Genomic DNA, 20679 nt, shown 5'->3' with positions numbered 1-20679 from the left:
AACCAAGAGGAAGAAACTGTTTTAACGCAGACTGTCAGAAAGTGAATTTCAGTACATTTCGTTTCTGTACTGCTTTTAAGTGATCATTGGTACAGAGAAATCACTTCATCTATAGAGAATTTTCAGTGTCTCTGTCTCTTTAGCATATGAACAGGATAAGCATTGTGCCCCCAGGTTCTTAAAATATCGAGGGCAGAGCATGTGCTCCATTTGTGTCATTCAAGTGGTGGAAAGGAAGCAGGCCTTAGCTACATGCACTTTATCAGGCATCTCCTTGTCACAGCACACAATGCCTCTAAAACCTTCAATGTGTAAAAAATATATAAAAAAATAGTGCAAAAATAACTTTGATTCTTTTGCATTCCATTTCCTATCTCATAGTCCTGTGTTCTGGCACATGAGCATCACAGGAATAACTGATTAATAAAAATACTTTTTTTCCCCCAGACTCGCTGTTCCTTAAGAAGGTACTGATTTTCAATACTTAGACTCATTTTTATACATATATACATAAAATCATACATATAAAAGATATTTATAAGAGGGTGAATGAGTGAAAGTTACTTGAATGGGGCAGTACCCCCTTTCATTATGTCAGTAGTTACTAAAATAGATAATATCATGGCTTCCTGGGGAGGTCTTTATCTAGAATCTAATTAGGGTCATTAAGATGGTCTAAATGCTTGGGTTTAGGTGTCTTAAATACTACTTACAGACTGATTCGGTGGCTCAATATGTTTGACAACTGGGTCAAAAATCCTTTTTGCGTGCATGTTTCATTTTCTCATCCTAAATTTAAGGACACTATCTTACTGTTTCACAGAAATATTAAGATGTATTCATTGTAGTCAGTGAAGTGCATCAAAGGCCTTCAGTGCAGAGTTCGAGAGCTGCTGTTAAAATGACAAAGCTGACCAACTCAAACATAAATGCCAGTACTTTCATAGAAAAAAGAGATCTTCTCTTTCCTTTCTGTATACCCTTTGGCTTCAGGGCTTTCTTTTTTTATTTTATTATTACTTCTGAAGTTTATAAAGCTTGATTCAAAAAACATCTAGAATTCCTGCTGCCAAAGGCTAAGCTATAAATAATTCTTCCCTCATTAGCTTTTTTTGAGTTTAACAGTTGGAACAGGTCTGTGAAGCGTATGTCAAAGTTATATATTAACTTCCTCAGTAAAGAGAGGAAAATGTGCATGCAATTTACAATTCTTAATGAGGAAATTAATTCTTGATTTATACTTTGATAGAAACCTGGGTATCATTATCAGTTTTTAACATTATTCAGTATTTGTAATCTACATTCTTAAGCCAATAATGAAAGTGAAAAAAGATGATTGGGGACCAATGTTAAAAAGCAACTTCTGCTTTTTCAACTAATTGAATTTTCAACTAATTTTCATGAGTTTTCTACTTTCTCAGGAACACTGAAGCCAGCTTAATTAAAAATACTTTACCTCACCTTAAATTATAGGATTGCATGCAATAATTAAGCCATGGACAAACCTTATTGTGAATCCCATGTTATCTTCTACCATCAGCTGTTTGTGATGAATCAACTCTGTAGAGTTGATTCAACTCAAGTAGAGACTCTTGTCTCTACCTCCAGTTTCTCTGCTGCAGTATATAATCACCGCTGCTAGTGGTGATCCTGAGAGAATTCTAGCTTATTAATTCATAAGCAGAAATAATCTTTCTGATTTTGGGGTCACTACGAGTGGTTATGGAATTTAGAAAGTTCAGGGACTGGACCATGTCTCCCCACTGTCCTGATCAGCCTGAGAGATATGAAGCTTACAGATCATATGAAAAAAAATCAGGAAAAATGCAGCATGACATGATCTCCTAGTGGAGACAATTTTCTCTTGTATTCCATATTTTGAAACAAAGATAAGGTTCTTAAGGTTAAATGCATACAGAGGGGCACTAAGCAGTGTCTGTTATTAACCAGCCTATTGAAATGTTAGATTTTCAATTCGTTAAGAAAGAAAGAGAATAAATTTATAATACCTGGGTAGTTGGCTGCACTTTAAGGCAGCTTGTTTGTTCAGCGAAGCATTAGAAGCCAAAGGCTAATTGCCTGAGTATGTTTTTCCCCTTGAAATTTTAACTGAATGATTTCCTTATCGAGAAGTCTGGAGTCCAATTGAAAATTCCAGGTTAGCATTAAAACCGTGCTTAATTCTGACACTAGTTTTAGGGCTCATCGATTATTTTTTTTTTTAAATTGAAACAGCAAATGGTATTATGTCAGAAAAAAAAATTTTTGTTGCCGGCTTTTTTTTTTTTTTTTTTTAACTACTTATAGTAGGTGTTTTTTTTTTTTTCAAAATATGATGCTTCAGTGCCTGATGGAAGTTGACATTTGGGATAAGGCATTTGCTGGTTGCAGCTCTTCCTTCTCTAAACAGGGACATTTAATCTGATTAAGTGCCATAATTTGCTAAGGGGGAATGTGAGCTTGGAAGAGAAAAACTGCAATCCCCCCCGAGACCCAACAGACACCTTCCTGAACTGTAAGATTTTTCCTATTTAATCTGCAAAGAAGAGGACGGGAAGAAAGAGATATCAGATGGCAGAGCCTAACAAGACAAGAGAGCCTGCCAAATCTGTTCTTATTTTCTTTACTCTTGCCACTCACACCTTAGTTTATAGAGGTTAAAAACAGCACCGATAACCCTTCTGGTGAATCGGTAACTTAACTTTCTTTTGCTTTATGATAGGGTAGTAGCTCTTACCGCCACCGCCAGCCCCATGGAAGGCATGCCTTTAGGAAATTGAAATGAAGCAAACAACAATACTAAAACAGCTTCTGTTAGATGTGAAGAAGGATGGATCTATGCATGGCAGGGGAGGAGAAAGGGCAGAAGCTATAGAAAGAGCCTCAGTAGCTTTGGGAATTTCTGCAGAGTGATTTATTCAGCCAGACTTTCAGACCTAGCATTCCAACAGATGTTGTGTTTATTTATAGTTCAGGCACTGCAGACAAGGTAATTCATCAGATGGAGTCAGAAGTCAGGGTGAACGGCTGACTTTCAGTTCATAGAAATGAATACTCTAGACCATGAATGACTGCACTGACATATTCAGCGATAGCTGCAGACTGTGTTCAGGAAGAAATATGCAACCCTGCAGCCTGAATGAAATATGCGGCAATTGAGGAAGCATGTCTGTCTCCTTTTGTAGAGTCTCCCTAGATTTAGGGTGTTCAGAACATACTTCTTACCTTGTGGCCTTGCTGTACCAGATGTAGGAGCCCAGCATGTTAGGAGCCTGCTAAGTCCAAACACCTTGCTGTATCTCCTTATATGCTTCAGTGGGAAGATTATTTAATAAGTTCAGGGCTATTCTAGGAAAGAGGGCCTACGGGAAGCGTGTGAATAATATTTTAGTGCTTCCAAGATTGTTGTTTGTGCCTTTTGCAAGTTTGATGCACTGATTAGATACAGGCATCATGCAAACTGTGCTGGAGGTTTGCCTGCAGTCTTAGCTTACCAGTCATCGTGGTCTTTCTGGGCTGTTCTGATTTTTTTTCCTTCGGAGATCATGGAAATGGAGGGAAAAAAAGGTTTTTTTGTGGCCTTGTACTACCATAGGCTTGGGTTGCTACATACAGGATCTAGAACTGCGAGGGCCTATCATTTATTTAGACGTCACTTAAGGAACAAAGCTACAAAGGAGGAGTGAAAACTAAATGGAAGAACAAATCTGCTGCTGACTTAGAATGCTTCACTGCCCTATTGCATTTTTGCCATCCTGTAGCATGTTGTTTTTTCTCTCTAAAATTTTAAAACTCGAGACACTAGGCATAAATCTTCCTGACATGTAGGTGGCTAATCTTTCAAAGCTCATCTAACTTTTTGATCATAACTTATGCATAACATATGCTATTAACCACTCTTAATGAATACTAAAATATATAAATTTATGCTGATTACAGTTATTTTTGCACAAAGCATGTATAAACATAAAACCCAAGGTGTCTACTGGCATCTGTATGGTCTCTCGCCCCTTTCTGAATTGTTTTAACATTTATCTTGTGGATTCTGACTTAGAACGGGAGAACAAACACTGAGTAGTAACTGCAAGGTAGCCGGGTCTGGAGAGTGCCAAGCAAATGCTCCTTAGCAAGCTGGATGGTAAGAGCAAAACAGCAATCTAAAACAAGACAGTTCAGCTTCATTAAGGAGGAAATGTTACGGATTTTTGGTATTTAAGTGGAAAACACAGCCCCGCTTTTTAACTAGCTTCTGTGGAAAAAATCCCTTTTAATAAATGTCCATTACACAGTTCACTTACCTCTCTGATCTAATCTGCCTGGAACCACTTTTGCGTAAAAAAATAGAATTATTAAAATGTGAAACTCACCTAGTGCTGCTTTTGTTTGTGTTTTATGAAATTTCAAGATCCCAAATGGGATCAAATCAATTACTGTTTGATTCTGCTGTTATTTTGCATTTGGACAAACAAAGCAAAACACATGCACTGATAGATATGGATTCAGTAAAGAGTTACTTTTAAAACAACACAAATATTTACTCGGTATTGGAAATTTCTCATTGCATAGCCTTTCCTTGTAGCGATTTCAAACATTTATTTAATAACGTATGGTTAGAGTCATGAGTTGTTTCAGACCCACAGAGAAGAGCTTAAGAAGAGATGCTGTACAGGGTGAAAATGGTGGTCCTTCCAGGCCAGTACTCTCTTCCTACAGTGGAAAAGGAGATTGGGCTTGCAAACCTGGCTGTTTCTGTGTTCTGTTCCCCAGCACCCTTCCCTGATGTATTATGGATGTTTAAGGATAAATCTCTAATCCTTTAAATATCTATTTATGGCTGTTTTGGACATGAATTTTTCTAATTCTTCCCTCTTTTTTCTTGAACTTGTCTGTAGTGTCAGTATCCATAACTTCATAGTGCATCTTCTCACAGCATGTTCTAGATGTTCATTACACTTTGTACAAAAAAGTGCTTTTCTCTATCTGTTTGCAAAAACGGCTGTTTCTTCTTCTTTTCTAGCTGCAAGTATTGATATTGATCTGACTGCTCAAAGAAGGAAAAATCATAGTGTATTCCCTTTCTTTTTCTCTCTCTTTTCCTGCCTCCTTTGCTCCCTGGCTTCCACTTGTAGCTTTGAGCATTGAGCAGTAGCTCTGCTGCTTTCAACAGAAGTATAGTGTGGTAAGAAGGGAGAAAAAAGAGATAAAAAAAATATTTCAATTCTCTTCTACATCTGTAATAATTTCTTTTTCCACATCAGTGGTTTTCATTCTATGCTAAAATCAAAATCGAAATGAGAAATCGTTACCTGTCTGAGATACTGTCGACAAGGTAATCTGTACCAAGATAAGGAACATTTTTCACTCATCATTGTGATGCATAAATTTGATGCTTAAACTTTTGTTTATTTACTGACTGCAATTGCTGGATCAGTTGCAGGAGATGGACAGTGCTGTTTGATACAGGTACAGAATAGAGTGCGTTGCCAACTTTCTCATCCATCTTTCCTAAAATGAAAAGAATGAGTTGAGATATTGGATTAGTGGTTCTGCTTCCCCTTCCAGCTCATTTGCAGGAACTGCTGCAGGGAAGTCAGTCAGAAGAAACAGTAAGGATACTCTTTATAATTATAAAAGCAACTCAACAGGCGTAAGTTTCACAAATGATCTCTATCTTCAGTAATTATCAGTTAAGGAAGAAGTCTGATAGTTTTTCCATCTAAAAGTTCTGTAATAAAGAATGCAGTGCTCCGGTTTAGAAGTTGGTATTTGTCTCCATGTTTTTACTGTTTTTCGCTCTGCTTATCTGGAATATTTTTTTTTCTAGCAGAATAGTCAGAGCTGGCAACAACCACATCTTTGTATTACTACTCGTAAATACCGAGTTAACAACAATTAAAGTGCTGCTGAATAACATTCATGTGATGTCTTTTCATCCAGGATTTGCAAGTGCCTTGTATTCATCAAACTTCACTGTAACCATGTGAATTATAAGGCAAAAAACTACTGTGTTGGGTTTTCGATGCATAAGTGCACGTGATAGTATATGTACAATTATACAAACATGATCATTTGGCAAAGGAATCAGGTTTGAATAACTATTTATGCAAAAACCTGATATCCCTTAAGAATTCTTTCTTGATTTGTTTTCAGACTTAACACTCCAGTTTGTATTAGGCAGCTAACCATGAAAAGAGAATTTCCCTCCGTTTTCTTTAACCAGGTAGTGTTTGTGCTCAGTTTTCCTGCAGTTTGCTTTTGTTTTTGAGGGAGACCCTTTAGCTGTGGAATAAAAATGGGTTTCTGTGCCTGTTATTGCTACTTCCTCAAAAACTGCTGAAAAACAGTGTTTCCTGACTTGGGAAGAGCTGTTGATTTCGCTGTCTTTGAGTCACGCCCAAAGTTAGCCACTGAAATGCTGCTATGTAATGGGCTCCAGCATCATGCAGTAGTGGTGGACAGCACTAATGAGAATGAAATGCATGACCGCTTCTGGACACAATCTATTCATAGGATCCCAAGACTGCCAGACAAATGCACAGCTCTTTGTGCTTCCATAGAAAGTGATCCAGTGCTTCCCCACCGTAACCTTGTTACCCACACCTGCCACTGCATCTCCTTTTCCTTTTTAAGAGATCTTACCAGAATCAGGTCAGACTTTCATATATTAATCTGCAATCTGCTCTAACCTCTCATACTCTGCCTTCTGTTCTGTAGCCAATAGAATCGACAGTCTGTCACTGTATGTTTATTTTGTAGTGGGGGTGAGGCTTACAAACACTTCTGTGACATGTAAATTGAAATTCAGTGCTGGGTTATCCTCTGACTGTTTAAAATGCTACTGCCGATTGGTCTGTATTCCTCAGAATTTTCTCCTTTCCTATATATGCTTAATGTACATGGCTTCTTTAAATCCAAAGTGTTCTTAGAAAAGGAAGCATTCATGTATTCCAAGGGTAGACTTTAGGACATTTGATGAACTGAGAAATATGTTACAGCATGCCCAATTCTTGCAGACCCATACAAACATAGTCTGAAAGAAAAGTAGCTTGGAATATTTTATCATACAACCAGTGGAGTATTTCAGTACCCATTTCTTCTGAGAGCTCCCAGTTTGAAATGCTTTAAAAGAAAATAATGATAGTTAATATAAATTCAATAAATTATGTAATAATATTTTAAGTTCATAATATAACTGCAGTTACATTGCTTACTACATCTGAAAAATAATGCAAAAGGGAGAACTCAGAAAACTACTGTAGGTATGAACTTATGGCTTCAGTGTTGCTAGCAGCACGTTAACAGGACAACTCAAAATCTGTTCCTTAAAATTCTAAATTTTGGTAAGCTACTAGAATAATGCAGAAAAAATGCAGAGGTAATTTCTTGTTAATTGACCATAACGATGGGTACCATAATGAAATCTAAACTGGGAAAACACTGAGAGCATTTGTATTGATAACCCTTTATGATTAATTCTGAGGATGGAAATGAAAGTACAAAGATAGAATGCTACCTCGTTAAAGTTGAAAGCAGAAAAGCCCAGTTGATTAATACCTCTTCTAAAAATGTACCTCATTAATCTTGACTCTTCCTGGAAACATATATGGTCAGAGTAGAATGGATGCAGTGTTTTCAGTGGATACATCCTCCCATTCAAGTAAACATGTGATTAGCACTGTAATTCATTCAGTTGAGTTTTAGGACACGAAGAACTTGTGAGACTTCATGGGGAGAAAAGAAGTAGAAAAACAAAAAAATTGCACAATATAGCAGGATGAGAACCAACTCATCTAACCTGTGCTTCCTGTTCTGTGACAAAAAGTTATATGTACCAGTGCATATGAGAGGGATGTGTCTGTCAGCTGATGCGAACCGGTAGCTCCAACCTTAATAACTTATATACAGCTCTGCAATGTCTATGTATTAGATGTGCACGTTTGGTAGCAGTAAGCTTACTGTGTTAATTGTTTTGTTTCTAATATCCACAAGTAATGAAGATTAAAATAGGAAGAAAAATTAAACTTGAACTCGTATATAAGCAGTATTTCTCTTCCTCTGCATAATGTCGCATTTTCTTCAGAGCTGCTGTTGCCTACACCTTTGTGTTGGAACTTAACAGTCAATTTTCTTTAGAGACCTACCTGATCCACATCACTGTTCCCTACCAGCATTGAAAAAAGGCTGGTTTATAATCCCTAGCACACAGCTTGAAAGACTCCGTCTCCATACTATTCTTAACCTGTTTAAAGAAGTAAACCATTGGTTTCCATTTGAGAGGAGAGCATCTGCATTTTTACAATATTTTTCATCGCTTCTCAAACTTATTTTTGTAAAAATTGTTTCATCTGAGCAAAGGCTAGAGTACTGATGAGTTTCAGCCTCTTCCTGCTTTTGAATGCTCATAAAGATTTTCCTAGTGGAAGATTTAGCTGTCCACACAATATTTTTGCTTTTTATAATCACATTTTTTTTTGAGGACTGCTTCAATAAATAGTCCACAGATTCCTGGAAAGAAAGACTGCAATCATAAAGCAACTGATTACAGCTTCTTCAGACCATAAAGGTTCCGATAGCTGTTTAGGGCTGTTCCATTTCAGGTTTTAATACAATAATGCAATTTTCCCTTGGTTTCAGAGTATTATCTAAAATAATCTGATTTATTGTTCCATTCAAAAAAGGAAAACATGTTACGTAGTAATAACACGTCTACTTTGTGTCAGGAATCCAAATGAATATTGTTCTACTTCTGTAAATGGCGTGTATTATCAGCAGCAGTACATTGAAAAAACATTTGCAAGATTGTTAGACATACATATGCATTATATATTCAAATTGCATAAATCTTTTAAGGAACTCTTCATTCGTAATCCAGAAGGATAGTTAAACATGACTCATTCTGTAATTAAACTGAGGGGATATCTGCCAAAACATTTGTTAACATTTGCTCAATTTAGATTTGACTGCTATTTTTGTCCTCTTTTTTGGTATGTTTTTTTTTCCTAAAGTATTTTGACAGTGTATTGATTCTAAGAAATATTTAGGGAAGTAAAATCATGCCCCGTGTTAAGAGACTAATTTAAGAAAAGGAAAAATGTCATCGTGACTATATATAGAATAATCCTTTCATTTCATCAGATGGCAGGTTTTTTTCAATCTTTTTTATTCCAACTTTTTTTTTTTTTAAGAACTGTGTTAATCCAGTCACGGGAGAGATCAGATTGTATTATTCTCATGTATTCAAAATTTCAGCTTTTGAGTAATCAATGAATGCAGTGCTCCCGCGTAACCTGTGGCAGAGACATTTATTCACAGAAATCACTTCAGTAGGATTCTTTGTGACCCCAGAGGTGCAGTGCACATCCTGCAAGAACAGGAAAATGAATACTAGAAGCAAGGCAGCGTGCTAGGATACAGGAGTGAGTGGCCAGGAAGACAGATTCAGAGTCCATCATGGACAGATGACTAAGAATGACACTGATGACTCCAGAATCAAAATAAACATCCCGTGGGTAGCTGATTTATATGAAAATATTTTTAGAAAATGTTTTATGTATTTACAGAGCAGTATCTGTGTTCTGGAGTCAGTAATACCCACTGTTAAAGCATCTTTGGGTTGATAATAAAAAAAAATCCTTGTTTACACAATTGCTTCATTGAGAGAGGGTGTTTGCTTGACTAGGCCTTTATACTTACAGTTGATAAAAATTAGAAATATATAATGTAGAGTTACTATTTGATTCTTCTCTTGGAATAGCAAACTATAATCCCTTGTCAGCCTCGTTTTCAGGGTGAGGACTGTATACACTAATGCCAAGTTTTATTCAAATGGAAATGCTCTATATTTTCCTATATGGATAATAATCTTAATACCTTTGATACTTAAAAGAATTGAAGAGAAATAAGAAAATTCCTACCTGTGAAGGATGACACATTATCTTAAAAGCATTTAAGACATTTAAGTAGCTGTTAGTTTTAAAATAATTTTTTTTGCTGTTATATAGTGCATGGAGCATTAAACATAGGTCCTGTAATGAATTTTTATATAAACTGGGTTTGCGGTATGAGCAATGAAGCGTAAAGAATGTAGGATTCTTAACCCAGGAGTAAAATGTATCAGATCTGTCATGCTGGTTGAGCCCCATTATGCATAAAGTTTATGATGTGAAGGACTTACTACGCTTTATTTGCAGAAGGAATGGGTATCTGTATTTGCCCTATAAGTGCAAGTCGTTTGTAGGGTAACCTCTCCCTGAAAGAATAGCCAATGTTAGATAGAAGAAAGTTGTGCTCCATGAAGTCCCCTGTATTCTCAGCGTTCCAGTCATTCATACAGTGATTTAATTGGAAATAGTTCACGTAAATATACATCGCAAGAGATTGTTTCCACAAATGACTTCATTTTATTATTATTTTTTTAACAAAAGTCTTTGTATCCACTTGCTCAAAGCTGAATCCTGGAAGTGAGTACTTTGTCTCAAGAGCTGTACCGTAGTAAACAAGTTTGCTTCTGTCCTGCCTCAGCTAACCTCCACCCTTCCAGGTGAATAAGTGAGCAATGGTACTGCTTTTAGCCTGGTCCATGCAAAATGGAGACTATATCTACACCTTGTTCTGTCTTCACAAAGAAGCCTGTTGCCCTAAGAAATGCGTTTGGTTATGCTATTTTCATACAGGCACATTTTCTGTAGGTGTGAGGTATGATTGGAGTACTTCTTTTTCTTTTAAGGCATCAGTTAATGACTCTTTTTTGTCAATCAGGAGAACATAAAAGCTGTATATAAACAATTTGTACTTAATAAAGCTTTGATACCTGTCTTAGTTACTGCAACTGCTTGTCACTGTGCATGTGTAAAGTACATCTCAACTCCCATTATAAATAGATATAAAAATAGCATGAAAAGTAAATGCCAGGAAAGACCTCAGGAAAGCCTTCTTGGAAAGCTAGTGGAAGCATACAGCTGAACAAGGAGAATGTTTTCTGTTCTGGATTCTAAAAAACGTGACAAATAGCAACCAGTGGTTGAGTGGTATTCGGCAATGGATTCAGCAGTCAGGTAGCTTATTACAGCATAATCAACAGGTTTTAAGTTCCTCTGATTTACACCTCATTCAATCCCTAAATCCCTTAAGAACCATTTGTAAGGGATGCTGCGATTCTTCTTGTGCAATTTAATGTCATTCTTGGCTGACAAAGGAAACATGTTCTGGGAAAGGGAAATCAGTAAAAAAGGGAAAACAGAATGTGGATGTCATTTTCCATGGAGGATATAAGGGCTTGGATTCTCTTTCTGTAATGCATGCTTAGTTGCATTAGACCCCTTCATAAATGGATGCTAGCCGCTTTCTTTGGCACAGATATTTCATAGAGAGCTTCTTTTCTGGATGTGTGTTGACTTTTTTGTTGAAATGACCATGAACTTCATTCTTTTTGTTCCTCATCTCCTTGTGCAAACAGTTCTCATGCCGCGGCACTTTCACAAACAAGAACAGAATCCACGAAGTGGCACAATCTCAGTGCTTGACTTGTGAGAAATATAGCTGCACATATTCTGTAAATCTTTGCTGGGAAACACTTGGAAAAGTTAGTAAGGGCTTAAGTAAGCTCCTGTTTGGGATATCTTAAATAGGGCACTAGTTCACAACAAGGTAAACATCTGCAACAATTACTTGTAAAATTATTGCCATGTGTTATTGCAAAGAAACAAAATGAAGCAGCTGCTGCTCTACTATAATCAGTTTCTGTGAATGTTTTTTTCTTCTTGACTTAATAACTGAAGATGGAACAGGTTCTTTCATTACTCTGCTTCCTCTTAATCAAAGGCACTCTAACACGACAGTAAAGGCATGTTTTACATCTGGGAGTCATTCTCTATCTTTTCCCTCTGGGCTAGGTCTGGACATCATTTGCTAAAAAGAGATAGGTCCCAGTTGCAAGCCCCTCTTGGAGCCCGTCGTGGTTATGACACATCTGGAAATTTGGAACATGTTCTTGGAAGTCCAAATTTAACATAAATATCCTTGCTATGATCATATATGGAACATTTCTAACAACGTACTCCGAGTTTTAGATGATGTGTATCCAATGTGTTTATGCACTTCCTAGAAGAAAGAAATAGTTTGCCACTTTAAGAAAAGGCTAGACTAGGCAAAATCATCATTTTCTTCTTTTTTCTGAACACGTCATTCTTCTGACACCAACTGCATGCTGCCTTCTGTTAACCTAGTTTTAATTTAGTAAGAAATATCCGAACCAGGAATTCTGGAACTTGCAGCAAATGTGGGACATTAGATATTTCTAAAAACGAACATAGAATGAAATCAGAACCATTAGACATCCTACTTGCTATGCTAAATCTTAAATGTATCTCTGGAATAAAGTCTGTGACTCTCAAGGTAGCGTACAAGGAACAGAAAATATGTAATATGTAGTGTTACTTCCTATGTATAATAAACACCCAACACAAGAAAGACACATTGGACAAAATGTCTGATCTCTATGAGAAGTAACAGGATTAAATTCAGAAGAGCAACAATTTGAGTAATAAAAGACATACCCTAGGGCATGACATGTAAAAGTTCAGCTTTGAATACTTTTTAAATGCTAATTGAAATATTGTCTGAGATGAGACCTGGCTAGTTGAGAACATGGTTGATTTGCTTGATTTCAAAATGATTTAAATTTTCCGACAGTGCGAAAAACATTGTTATGGAACCTGAATACATGGCATTTCTTAAATAAATATTCTCCAAGGTCTCTGTAACAAAGGAAATAAATCAGTACCGTCAGTGTTATTATTGCTGTTGGCTGCTAGGAATCCCAAATCTAGCATCATAATTGATACTGAGAATCCGAGGATTTTTGGCTTCCTCATTTTATAATAAAAAGATAGAAAGCCAATATCGCTGTCACCTGCTTCCTAATCACTATGACAAAGTGGCACTGGGTCCCAAACCTCCCTCTCCTTGGAAAATCTTGAGGTTTGCCTTGGGCTAAGAAGCCTGCGAGCCAAGAATAATTTCTGTGGAAATTCACCAGGTGAGCTTGCCCTATAATTTGGTGAAGCTGAACTTTAGCTTTGTAAGCAAGCCATCACACAAATGTTTCCTGAAACCAATTTCAGGAAACTTGATGCTGAAATGATTTTCTGAATGGACTTCTGGACTCCTGTGCACTATGAAAGAAACTTCTCTTGATTTGTGGAAGTTTGCCTCTAATGTAGTAGGAACCCATCATTACACGAGAATTTGAACATAATCTATAGGTATTTTCTGGAGAAACTTTGCTTCTCTAGAAAGTTTCAATAATGGTACAGGAATAATTATGATGGTAAGGGGAAATGTGAAGGACATTTCTCACTGTTGAAAAAGAATACAGCTGACAGCTGAAGTTAGGTGAAACAACCCTTTATCCAGGATGTAGGTTCAGGCATTGATGCTGGCAAAGCGTGACTTAGGACTGAACTTATAAAAGACGTAGTGGGCTTTTCCCTTGAAATTCTCAGGGCCAAGTTGGTTTTCTATCATATTTTTTTTTGCTGTTGTTGATTCATTTTGGAGGTGGAGACACTGGTCAGGTTGTACAATTGGCATTTTTTATTTACAGGAGCAAGTTTTAAGGCCTGCTCTCTGTTTCATTTTCCTTTTTGTGCATGATCGCTAAGCAACGCAGGATTAAAGAACCTTTTGCTAGATTCAGATTGTGAATACGATAAAATGAAATGCCTTTTATTAGACATCTGCAGCACTGAGAAAAAAAATCTCTAATGCATTTTGTCTGATGCATAATTTGTTTTTGGATACCTTCCATTCATGGAAATGAAGATCGGAATGAAGCTGTCAGGATCTATCAGGACGTGTTTTGCAGAGTAGTACTAAAAAAAGAAACCATAATCCTTAAGTGATCAGGGGGAAATCTTGCAGAAATGGGGAGGCAAGGCTTCACGTGTGCAAGCCCTGCAGTGACAAGAATGTTACCAGCATTCTGTCTCAGGTTCCAGACGTCAAAAATGAGGGCAAAATATTCAAAGGGATTCTGGAAATAGTTATTAAAAAACTAAACCTCCAGAAAATTGGACTTGTAATAATAAAGTTTGTTCGGTCCCTTTACTCAGGAAAGAATAAGAGGTATGTTGACTATAGTCTAAATCTATCCGTTTCTTCTGAGAAGGTCTGAAATCTGACCATGTTCATGTATTTTATTGGTTTTTTACTTTTGAGCTGTAACAATAGTTGAGATATTTACAGCATACTATATAATAGTACGCACTAGAAAGTAATGTCTTCTGAATCAGCCTTTCTCTGTGATGCAGTCAACTGCAATTCAACCACAATTTTGCATTATAAATTCATTTTTAAGAGATCTTTAAGTAGTTTGTGAGAATAGACTATAAAAGAGCATTTTTGGTGTAATAACACTGTAACAAGATTGCGTTACTTTCTTCTATCTTTGAAATAAGTATTTTCTTATGTTTGGGCTGATATTTCAGTAGAATCGGGAAAGTGTGTTGGCTAGTTAAGAATACTCTGCCAGGAATCTTGCTTTAAGTGGGGACAAGGAAAATGTTTAAGATAGGGTCTTTTTTTGTTGGCTTTTTTTCAGGTTCTCTGGAGATTACTATTATCACTCATTTGAAGAATGGTTAAAAACTTGTAATCCAGCAAACGAGAATGTAAATGTAAGTAGGAGATTGAGTTGGTGCTTCAGTATATACACAAAATCATATATTTTCTGAATCATCAAGCATAGCTTAATCCCTCAGGGAAGTCATGCTTGACCAGTCATTCTGGTGAATATGCAGAAATGCTGATAAAAAATAAAAGAAATAGCTGGTTTTGATTTGGTAATGTTTTGGATGTTTATTTTTAGTTTGTGCTGGTAACAGTTTACCAAGACCTACTAATTTCAGATCTTGGTGTGCATGAAAACTGCATTGCTTTAGCTTTGGATTCTGGATTACTTCTGTTCACACCTTATATTTGCTGTAATCTTTTTTCTTTTAGGAAATTGCTTTGATTATTTCTGAACAGACCGCAATTTTAATGATAATTTTTGCGAAATGGGACATCACTTCCTCAAACATGCTTCTCTCCTTAAAGCTGTTTCTGCATTCATATTTTAGAACATTTTATTCATCTTTAACTCAGGAATGACCTTTGTCAGCTGTCACTGTCAACTAGGCATCACTGCTCATGAGAGTTACTGACAGCTCTGAAGAGATGTAAATCTCTATGCTATATTCCACAGGGCTGGAAAACTGAACATCTCTTAACTGCAGAATACATTGTGGAGTAAAAACAGCCACTCACATACACAGTAAATACTACTTCTTCAGAAAATAACTTGTCCTACTTACTACCTAAATAGGGACAAATATGTAATGCGTCACGTATTTAAAATAGGTCAGAGTAACATTTGGTGGATGTAATAAAAGGAATTGTAAAAAATTCATGTGTTCTGGCATGGTTAGAGATTGTGTACAGTGCAGTAAAACACAAAAACGTGAGAATGTTGTTAACTGTTGGAAATAGCTAACCAGATTTTTGAGAAAGGAGTACATTTTCAGTTAATCCATCTGTTGTTTAAAAATACTGATAAGCAGTAGAAAGGTTCCAAATGTGTATTGTAAGACTATTGAAAAATTTCTAAGATGAGTTTATTTCGCTTAAGAGTTTAGTTTATTTAAATCTAAATTATCATACTAGGAAAAGCCATCTGAGTAAATAATTTATTCCTTTCCTACGCTATAGTTTATGATTACTGCAGTCAAAAACAGTGCGTAAGGATTTTTTTATTCACAAATTTGTAGTAATATGGAATTTGTGCATATATAATTATACTCACTGGTAATAATGGATGGTTTTGAATGCACACCTTTATTAATTCCATTTGACAAAGAAGCCTAGAGTTCAGCAAATCATCACAGAGCCACATTACTTGAGAAGTCCCCTAGAATATTCACTAAGTTGACAAATCAAAGGACAAGCCTGATGGAGAATTACATAATCCTCAACTTTATTTTTTAGCTTCTCAGCTAGAAATGGAGGAAAACAGTAGAAGCAAAGACGATGGCTCAGTTTTTTAACGCTATCAAAATTTCTGAAAATTTTTGAGACGTAAGATTGTGTTGAGGCTGTTATTTACACGTAATGAATGATTTGCAACCCAGTGCCACAGGTTCATGGTTGGTCAGAAAGCTTCACAAGCCAGATCAGTCTGAGGATTATCTTTCTTAAATGCGTTTGCTTGTGTCCATGTTTGTGTGTGCATTTGTTTATAGAATCCAGAGAAGGAGAGAACTCTACACACACATGTTCAAGCGATTAATTTGATATATGTATTCTGATTTTTGTTTTGTTTTTCTGAATCGAATCTGCTAGGATGAGTCAATGCCTTTCACTGCTGTGAAGTCCCTCTGTTACGGACTTGGGATAGTTTTCTGAGGAAACCTAGAAGGCACATGCAGAGCAGGAGAAAGAATTTTTTTTTTTTTTCTCCTTTTTGTTCTGCATGGGTATGAGAGGAAAAGGAAAACTCCTAGTCCTTTTCTCTACTGTTCAAATTTTCTTCCTGATCTTAATCTGTTGGGTTATGGTGCGGTACTGGAGAATCGAAAACTTGTGATTGATGGCCAAGAATTTTCCTTTTCACTTGCTCTGTGCCTCTTCTTTGGTAAGTCTCCATAAAGTCAGGAGTAATCTGGCCTTAAACAACTTTTCTTGTAAAGAATTAGGCAAAAGAGGAAAAACGGTTATTTCTGTAGCTATCGAGGAATACAATAAACGTAAGATTTGATCAGGGAAAGTTTTGTTAACAACTGATCTGCTTTTCCATTAACATTGCCTCCTGGAAGTAATAGGGAGTTTTTAATTAAAACAGTACTTTAGAACTGAGATCTGATAGCATGTGAAACTGTGGGGACTGGTAATGAGAGATACTTTGAACCAGCAACCTAGTAATTTTTAGCTAATTGCTCATCTTTGCTCTGTATTTTCCTGCTCAACCTTGCGTTTCTGACTCAAGCTGTAAACATCGTATGTGAAAGTTCAACTTTTTAACTGCAAGACATTGTATGCAAATGTTTTCTTTGTATTTTAAGCTTTTCACTAACTATGACAATGTATGTGGAAACAAAAGGGGTAACCTCATCGGTGACAAAAATGCTTTTAGTTTTCCCCACAAGCTAGCAAGCAAATGGTATAAGTTCCAAATCCCAAATGACATGTTTTTCACATGCATACACAGTAGATTATGAACCGGAACTTCTATTTCAGTCAGACAAGAGCAGGCATTTTAAACAACGTACAAAGCTGAAAATAAGGTGAATGCTGCTTTACTTCCCTGGGATTGTGAATTGGAAGAAATTAGCTGTAAGATATATGAAGTGAGGAAAGAATCAGCAAATCTTTTTCTGTTTCTTCCTTGGCATACTGAGATGTCTGAGAAATTACTCAGCTTTTAAGAACAAAACTCTTACAAATGAAAGCTGAGATTCAATTGGGCTAGAAATGGGCATCCAAGGGGAGTTTTATTTGGATTTCTCTCTCTTTTTATTTTAGGAAATTGAAATCACTGGAGCATTCACATTTTAAAAGCCTCAATAGGCTAACATTACTGGTTAATAAGAAGCTGCTTCCACAGCCCAAGAATGCTAAGCTAAGAGCAACCTAGTCCCAAATGAACAATCTTCATGCTAAGTGTCTTCTTCTGCCATAAATACACACATGCATCTTTCAATAATGTCAGTGGAAATCCTCTGGTAGACTAGAGTAATATCTATCCCTAAGGAAACAGATGATTTAGCTCTTGAAGTACAGCTACTGAAAGAAACGGTGCGTTAAGTGCCTTTTACCCTGGTGAAATAGATACAAAAAGAATATGATATTGATTTTAAAGTAAAAATCCAGACATCTTCCAGAGAAAAAATCTGAAGATATTTAAAGAATGTTATTAACATAATTAACAGAGTATGGAACTTTAGTTGTGATGGTCAAGCAGAGGAAGTTACTAACAGTCTGAGATATCCCCAAAAGGAAAGACACGCGCCTTTTTTATCCCACAGAAGTAGCTATCACCACTATTACTTTTTTTTTTTTTTTTTTTTTTTTTTGAAACACCACAGAGTATGTACCACAACCACAGCTCTGTCTCCTTTTGCCTTGTACTGACATGCCAATTTATTAGGTTTCTGGCCAATTTCCAGCCTTCTCCAGCAGAGATAGTTTGTTTGCTGTGTACAGAACTGGGCACTCTTTCAATTTGAAAGATCACTTTGAGGTGGTGATATTTCAAAATTTGGATCTCTCTCTCATCAGCTGTCAGAGAGAAGGCCTGCTTGAACAGAACTACTTAGCAATACTGGTCAGAAAAAAAAAAAAAAAAAAAGAAGAAAAGATTTTAATAAGTTTGGTTTCAGTATTTTTCCTATATATTTAAGTATTCATAACAGAGCTCTTAGAAAATCTGTTAGGAATGAAAAATGTATATTTCTTTTCGATCAATGTTGACATCTTTCAAGTTTTCTGATTATTCATAAACAACCCAGCTGTACTCCAAACTGCTTGTTTCTCTTGAAATATATATGTAAACAATCTGAGAAAAAGTGATAGAAAATAGGAACCGAAGATATCTAAGGCAAGAGGCAACGATGCTACTTACAACAATGATTGCTTTGGTAACTATGGTGCTGGCAAGTTTTTTCTTGTAGAAAAAAAGCCACAATGCTACAAAAGGCAAATAAGAAACAAAATTTGACATAGAATAACTTCCAGACTTGATTATAGTATTAGAAGAGATTCAGACTTCCTCTACTATTACTTTGTAATGAAGAGATTCAGTCAGTGTTCAAAAAAATTTTTTTAACTTTGCATAATTTTATAAAAAATTCCAGATGACTAATAAAAGAAAATTTCAAGAAGTCACAGGACACGTTACTGTAGAATGTGTGGGCAAGTTTGTCCTCTAGGGATCATATAGCCTAGCTGAATAGTCAGTGGCCTTTGTTTGACTGATTAGGTTGCAATTTTGAAGTTGGAAATGAAATGTTTCCTGTATTGCATTTATTCTGTTTATTCAGCAGTCATTTCTGTCCTTAGCTCTGCCATTTTTATCATGTTCACAAGAGTAAAACAAACATAATTACAAACTTTCTCTATAGATACCATTTTGACACCTTCACTCATGACGTAAATCTCTTAAAAAAGAGCTCAACCTGTTGAATGAAGGCATTATTTTGTGATTTATACATTTGACTGGATAAATTCCTCATGTCACCTTCAAAACTTGGGCTGGTGCTTTGTAGTGAATTTGTCTCTAGGTGTAGATATCTCACTCTTCTGCTAGGAATTGGCTATTTTAAGTAAAACAGTTGTTGTGTCTGAACCAATATACTGAACATGAGAATAATTGCGTGCCTGTTGTACTTAATGATGTGTCTTATTTGGGTTATCTTTTGGGAAAGACCTGGAGGTCTTCAGAGGGTGCCTCTCTGAACTAAGCAGCTTTGCTACGACATGTTTTCTTCAAGGTGAACAGCAATTTGCCATCTAGCACTGAGTTCGATGTATTTACTGTGGTGAAGGTGACATCTGCAAAAATGATTTGGTAGTTTCTTGCAACGACACTGAAACTGAGCTGTGATTCAGTTATTGAACGCCCTTGATTTGTCTTTCCATGGTAGCTTGGGCACGCTTAAGTGATAACAACATTCTGTTGTTTACTTGTCCCATTTTCGATAGTCCTTATCTGAGAAAGGAGATGAGGAGTAGCTTCTTGTGGATTGCAGATTGCAGAGTACTTACCGAAAGATTCAAGGTATGAATTTATATTGCATACTTACTGGGATTATTTCAAGGTAGCAAAAACAATCAAATTGTTAGCAAAGTTTTGGAAAAAAATCCGTTCTCCTTTTGTGTATGACTTCAGAACGAATGCATTACTTTCCATCTCAGAGGGCTGATAAAAAGATAAAACTTGTAACAACTGTAGGGTGCGCTGATACTCTACTGACATGAAATATGAGTATCTAGCATCTAACTCTGGATCTGTGTTCTCTATGCAAAGGCAAAGCCTGATTTAAATGGGATTAGCAGTGTGCATGAATTTAAGCATGTCCATAAATGTCTGCAAGGCTTTAGTTATTCAGTGCACTCATTATCTCAATTTGTTGTTTCGTGGAATCGTTCCAAGTATCTCATCTGATCAGATCCTCCTGCAGGCACAACATATGCTCACAATAATGTTAGCTATGTATAGCTCCTTTCACAGTTGTGGGAGATCAATGGAACATTTTTATTGCCAGTGCATGTACGTGTCTGTGAATTATCCTGTAGGAATTACAATCCCTTGATGAGATTACAGTGTGAATTCTAACGGGTATAAAGCTGATGGCAGAAGTGTCATTTCTTGGAAGTTATAATTTCCATTTGCTTCTTTACCTGCTCTGTGTTCCTTTGAGCGTACATCTGCTTGCAAACACATTCAAGTACTAAAAAGGCCTGAAGTTACAAGTGAGTTACAGGCAGCAAGTCTATAAGCAATTATCAGACGGCATGGTTTTGTAATTTAAAATACGTCTGTATTTCTTCTCTGTGCATTCATTCCAGCAGCGTTTTCATAAGTTTGCCTTTCCTTTTTTATCTGGATTTGCTAATACACAAAACAGTGAGCAAGGTTAAAACTTA

General features: G+C 36.3%; 1 protein-coding gene across 25 annotated transcripts in view; it reads left to right on the top strand.

Moving 5' to 3' along the window:
* Window positions 1-20679, top strand: part of KCNA4 (potassium voltage-gated channel subfamily A member 4) — a 307754-nt gene that overhangs the window by 223458 nt on the left and 63617 nt on the right. For 6 of the 25 annotated variants that reach the window (XR_002440499.1, XR_002440500.1, XR_002440478.1 and 3 more), the window contains one exon: window positions 14600-14675. The exons of the other annotated variants lie outside the window; for them this stretch is intronic. The gene's annotated coding sequence lies outside the window, so the exon portion shown is untranslated. The remainder of the gene's footprint in view (window positions 1-14599; window positions 14676-20679) is intronic. 25 annotated transcript variants of the gene reach the window in all.

This window comes from Numida meleagris, chromosome 6 (genome assembly GCF_002078875.1).
Source record: "Numida meleagris isolate 19003 breed g44 Domestic line chromosome 6, NumMel1.0, whole genome shotgun sequence".
Taxonomy (NCBI): Eukaryota; Metazoa; Chordata; class Aves; order Galliformes; family Numididae; genus Numida; species Numida meleagris.
Note: the sequence above shows the minus strand (reverse complement) of the source record. Positions and strands in the feature narration are given on the sequence as shown.